Genomic DNA, 6,549 nt, shown 5'->3' on the forward strand with positions numbered 1-6,549 from the left:
TTTTGTTTTTCCACTACACACCCATTTCCCTATGGTCGTAAGTTTAGGAACTCTAAAAACATGCTACAAATCCTATAAAAAAACACCATTCAGTTTAGCACAAAACAACACAAAATGTAGGTGTAATGGCACAGATATTAGCCTGAAAACATGTACCAAACTATTGTTAGAGTATGAAAGTTGTTTACTTCCGCAATTTTTGAGTTCCTGCACCAACTGTTTTTGGAGGGTTTTATAGTGAGTTCTTCGATTAAAAAAAGGTTGTATGGGAGACAAAATCATACAGAAAATAGACGAAAGAATATTATAAAAATTATAGTAATTACAACAAAATGTTTGGCACGTTATATACATACATTTAAATATAAAAGATATATCTAAAAGGCACACACTGATATGCAAAGGTGGAAGAAGTACTTAGATTTTGTATTTAAGTAAAAGTACCAGAGTGTATGAATACTCTGTTACAAGTAAAATTCCTGCAATCAAAAAGTTACTCAAGTAAAACTACAAAATTATTAATAGCAAAATATACTTTAAATACCAAAAGTACAAATACTCATTATGCAGATTGACCCATTTCAGAATAATATTTAGTATATGGTTTGATTGTAATTATCGATGTATTTAAGTGTTATCAAAGCTAGTTAAGGTGCAGCTTGTTTTAAACCCCTTTGTATACTGAAAGGTAGCTCCAGGTGTAAATAAATTCTTATTAAAGTATTGATTATATTTCACACCATGATTCCACATCTGCAAAGTAACTTAAGGTAATAAATAAATGTAGTGCAGTTAAAGTACACAAATCACCTCCTAATTGTATTGGGGTAGAAGTACAAAGCAGCAACAATTGAAATACTCAAGTAAACTACAAATCCCTCAAGATTGTACTTAAGTACGGTATTTGAATAAATGTGCTTGCTTTACACCACCACTGATATGTGAACTGAATTTGTGAACATTGTTAACATATCAAGTTCATAGAATCAGGGCAAAGGTTACATGACCCCAAAGGTAGGACTAATAAATAAAGCTTTTTCCGTCTGCTTTTTTGTTTTAACTAACCACAACTGGATGTTATGTCACTACATATCCTTTCCCATGATATAGCACACTAAGTGATATGAATCTTGTGCTGTGCTTCGTATGAAGTGTTCTATTCATTAGTTTGGCTATTGTCTGTAAAGAAACTTGCTTTCAAGGACCTTTACGTTTTTAAATGTTGAATCTTAAAAATATATACATTCAGATTAGCTGGTAGTGGTATTTATTGTGTCATTAGACAGTGTTTTCAAAAGCTCTCGTCTTTTATAAGCTGTACAACTTCTTATATTTATGTTACAATTATAGCTTGTGATTGCAACAGTTGACTTGACATGTGCCTACATACTTTGTAAATATAGGTAATTAAGCGGAATCTTTTTCCACCAATAAGATTATTTCTGTAAATAGTATAATACTTTAACATAGCCAACACACATACAACAAAATATGATCAACAAATTCACCCACAAGTATACATAACTGTTTATAAGTGTTGATTTCCTGTTTTGGTTTCCTCTGTTAGCCACAAAGTAAAATAAAGTCTTACATCTTCAACCTCTGTACCCTTTCAACAAAAATCACTAAAGGCCCTGATCTCTCTGTGGTCTGAATGTGCTTAACTGTGAGACCAGCTATTAAAGATATGTCTAGATCTCAAAAGACTGTCCCAGGGATGCCAGGGTTACGATCCGCGGACCGAACCCGGCCCGACTATACGTCAGGTCCGGCCCGCGGGTGATCAGTGGAGATTTTTTTTTCAATTTATTTTTTTTTAAATTATAATTTCATTTTCGGTGGAATCCGTCAGTTCATCTGTTGGTTTCAATCAAATTATTATTATTATTTTAATTATTTCATTTTCGGTGGAATCCGTCAGTTGGTCTGTTGCTGCTGCTCACCACAGCTGCAGCTGCGCCGGTAGTGCTGACGGTAGACTAGTCGCTATCAAGATGTTGTCAAAAAACAGGAAGGTCGACACTGAATGTTGCATCTTTCAGGATAAATGGAAAGAAAAGTATTTCTTTTGGGAAGTAGGAGGCAAACCTGTGTGTCTTATTTGTTCTCAACAAGTGGCTGTAGCAAAGGAGTATAACATCAAACGACACTATGAGACCCACGCCGAGAAATACTGCAAGTAGGGCAACTTCGGACTCAAAAGCTAAACGAACTAGCATCATCGCTACAGAGACAGCAAGCCGTATTCTCCAAATGTCGAGATACACACGAAGGTTCGTTTTATTTTTATACATATATTCTTCAACGATTATAATTATTTTTTTATTTTTGACTGCACCGTTTCTGAAAGAGGAGTGGCTCAATTTCGTTAAACTTATACTTTTAATTTCGTTTCAAGGGGCAGTGAAGGCAAGCTACATCATCGCTTGGGAAATTGCTAAGGCATCCAAGCCTTTCTCGGAGGGTGCATTTGTCAAGACCTGCATGCTAAAGGCAGCCGAGCTAGTGTGTCCTGACAAGCGACAAGCTCTAGCTAACATAAGCTTATCAAGGCCTACAGTGACGGAGAGAGTTGAAGAACTTTCTGGTGATTTGAAGAGTCAATTTAAAGACAATGTTAAGTCCTTCATTGCATTCTCTATTGCTCTCGACGAGAGCACTGACGTGACTGATGTAGCCCAATTAGCGATATTTATTCGCGGAGTGGATGCTTCCCTGAATGTCACGGAGGAGTTTGTGTCAGTCGTGCCAATGACAGACACCACCACAGCTAACAACGTGTTTGATAGCCTTGTCGGGGCCCTGGACAATCTGGAGGTGGACTGGAGTGGCGCTGTCAGTGTGGTTACCGACGGTGCGCCTTCTGTGATAGGAAGAAAGGCAGGAGTAGTTGTGAAGTTGAGAGAAAAAGTAAATGCAGCTAATCCAGAGCAAGTATTCTGGAACTTTCACTGTATACTCCACCAAGAGGCTTTGTGCTGCAAAAGTCTGAAAATGGACCATGTCATGCGTGTTGTTTTTAACACTGTGAATTTTATCAGAGCCAGAGGACTTAACCACAGGCAATTTGACACTTTTTTATTGGAAAACCACATTGATCATGGCCTTCCCTATCACACCGATGTGCGTTGGTTGAGCCGAGGCGCAGTGCTCAAACATTTCTACAAATTACGTACAGAGAAAGCCGAGTTCATGCAAGGTAAAGGGAAGCCTGTGGTGGAATTGGACGACCCAGAATGGACCAGGGATCTTGCCTTTTTAGTGGACATTACCGAACACCTGAATGTGTTGAATGTTACTATGCAGGGCCGCAACAAACTCGTCACAGAGTATTATGATAGTGTTTGTGCTTTTCAAAGTAAACTGGCGTTATGGAAGACGCAGCTCTCCAAGCGCAATGCAGCCCACTTCCCCTGTCTAAAGTCTCAGCCTGTCAATCATCAGAGTATGGACAAGTTTGCAAACTTGCTTTCCGGACTCAAGCATGAGTTTGACAATCGATTCACGGTTTTTACTGAAATGGAAAAGGAATTTGCGCTTTTTCGCTCTCCATTCACGATTGACGCTTCCGAGGTCCCAGAGGCGATCCAAATGGAACTGATAGAACTGCAGTGTTGCGCACCGTTTATGGATAATTACGCATCAGTTGCAATCGATTCATTCTATCAATCCTTGCCACCACAGTACCCAATGCTCACGGCCTTTGCAGGTAAAATACTTTGTATGTTTGGGACAACATATTTATGTGAGCAGGCTTTTTCCGTGATGAATATTAATACATCGAAAGTACGCAATCGCCTGACGCACAGACATCGGAATGATGTTATGAAAATAGCCATTGCTCAGAAACTGTCACCCGATATGGACAAGCTGGTGAAAGTTAAAAGGTGTCTGGCTTCGACAAGTAAAATGTAGCTGAAGTAGGCTGGTCTCCCCATTTGTCATAATCCAGGGTGATATGGGTGCAGTGGCGGCTGACCAATAGAGGGCGCTAGGGCGCCGCCTCACCACTCACCTCTCACCACATTTCCTTGAATAAGACATAAAAAAAATTAAATTAAAATGAAATAATAAAATGAAAATATTTCGAAATATATGTATATATTTTTTTAGATGTGCAAGATAAATATTTCATAGTTAATGATGAGTAAAGTTGTTTCGTTCGTTGACATTGTCTGATTGGTGACGTATTTCCGCCCTGGGGACTCTCGTTAAAAGTTGTACATGCGCAGTAGCTCCTCTTCAATACAAGAGATAGGACGATGTTGGGGCGCACCTCTCCTGCGCCCCGAGCTGAATGCAGCTGGATTTGGCGGCGGGGCTGACGTCACAGCCTTCTGTCATAAAGTATGTGTATTGTCCATGTTATATATGATATATATTGTAGCTTTCCAATGAATGAAGCCTTAGCTTGACGCTCGTAACAATTTCCCTCGTCGTAATCCACATCAAAAAATCCACAGGACAACTCGGTAAATTCAACCGTTTACTTCGATTCAAGAAAAACTAAGCACAGCAAATAATGTCTTTTTACAAAGTTATAAAGTTATTCCAAAGGTCGAGAGAGAATGAGAGAGGTCAAAAAACTGTGTGGCTCAACTCTTGCATTTCCTGACTGACCCCAGATTAACCCCGAAAACTCCTCCCATGAGTGTATCAAAAAATAAATTAAAAGGCACAGTTACCAAGATGCCACAATCAAAGTACCCATTTCCAAATATTACAGAAGTAATATAAATGAGACATTATGCATGTAAATTATTCACACACCTTTGTAACATGAATAAGTAATTAACTTAACACATTACTGTAAATATGAACTGTAACAACTTAAACCTGTAAATATTGTAAATATTCCTTCTTATTCCTTTTAACTCACTGACACATTTATTCATTAATGTCATTTTGAATATGAACTGAATTATTGAAGTCAAAACATCAACAAACTGCATTTAGGCTCCTACATATATTATTTAAATATATAGATATAGAGATATATCTAGAGAGAGATAGAGAGATAGATAGATATTTATTATATGTGTATATTGGCCATCTGTATAGTAATATAGCACATATGTATATTTGTTCATACTACATCTGTTTATACTATGCCAATTATTCCCACCTCTTTATACTGCCCTTATCTTTACACTCTTAACTGCATATACTGTACATACTCTATATATCGCCTTGTTTCTCTTTGCACTTCTATCTATCTATCTATCTATCTATAATGTTGTTTTTGTTGTTTTCATTTATGTAAATACACTCGTTTGATACCTTAGTACATGTATGCATGCTTTTTTTTTTTTTTTTGCATTTGTAATTTATAAATGTAGGCTACTTGCATGGATAGGAAAATGTTATGTTTTTAGAGGGTAACTGTCTCATGGTTTAGGCTGTAATTGTAATGTAATTGTAGGCCTCATTGTGAGGCTATTTTGGTGCCAATGCAATTTCATTTTGATGTGTAGGCCTTCATGAATCATTTCAAATAGCCTGCCTATCCATGTGTTGAGTCAGTGTTTGGCCTTTTCAGTCTGAAAGTGTAATCCGGCCCCCTGAGGTCTCACTTGAAAAAAATCTGGCCCCCTGTCCAATTTCACCCTGGCATCCCTGAGACTGTCTAGATCTCAAAAGACTCTCAGGAACTTCTTTATTACTAACATATATATGTTTAGTTGGGTAGTGTGAGATTGTTAAATGTTAAGGTATCACATGTTGTTATGGACCACTTCTGTACCCACAGCAGGCAAGGGAGGAGCATTATGTGAGGCATTAATACCATACCTTACCCTAAAAATAAAATGCAAAAAACATACTTTTCCTTGGCAGCATTTCCTCTGCACTGTAACCACGGTGGTCCTATTGCCCCAACCAACCGCTCTACCAATCAAATGCTTTGGGCTATGAGGGTTAGGGGATACTAGATTCCAATGCAGTCTGTCTATAAAGCTCCATCAATGAGGAGCGACGGCGCTCCCCTTCTGTTCGGTCGGTTAATTGCTGCCATCTAGCGAACACTTAATGCATGTAGATTGTTCAGACCTGTCATATACTGGTGTAATGCGTACAAAAGCCTAAACTGTATGGCTTTTCCTGCCACAAATAGTTTTTTATTATTTATATAATTTTATAGTATACTATTTTTAGAACATGGTGGTTGAAAGTTTAGTAAGATACACTATGCATTCACAATGTAATCTTAATACATTAGATTAGATTGTTTTTTGCACCTGAAGAAACAAAAACACATTTGTTTTCATGCATATCCGAACCATGTTGCTGTTCACGTTACAATGACTAGAGAGGATGAATAAAATAAGAGTTCTACATCCATGCTGCCACATATTTTACAAATTCTCGTTTGTCCTGTCAGTGGAATGGTCAGTAGTAGTACTGTGATCTGACAACGCGAGATTTGCGCGAGGTCCTCGTACGCAAGATGACAACATCCACGGCGTTTCTGTTCAGGAGTCCTCGTAAAAGTAGTACTTTTGAATGGTTTACAGATAAAGCCTTCCGTTCACCGTACGAAAAAAAACAAAC

The sequence above is a fragment of the Eleginops maclovinus genome, chromosome 4, assembly GCF_036324505.1.
Source record: "Eleginops maclovinus isolate JMC-PN-2008 ecotype Puerto Natales chromosome 4, JC_Emac_rtc_rv5, whole genome shotgun sequence".
NCBI classification, from domain to species: Eukaryota; Metazoa; Chordata; class Actinopteri; order Perciformes; family Eleginopidae; genus Eleginops; species Eleginops maclovinus.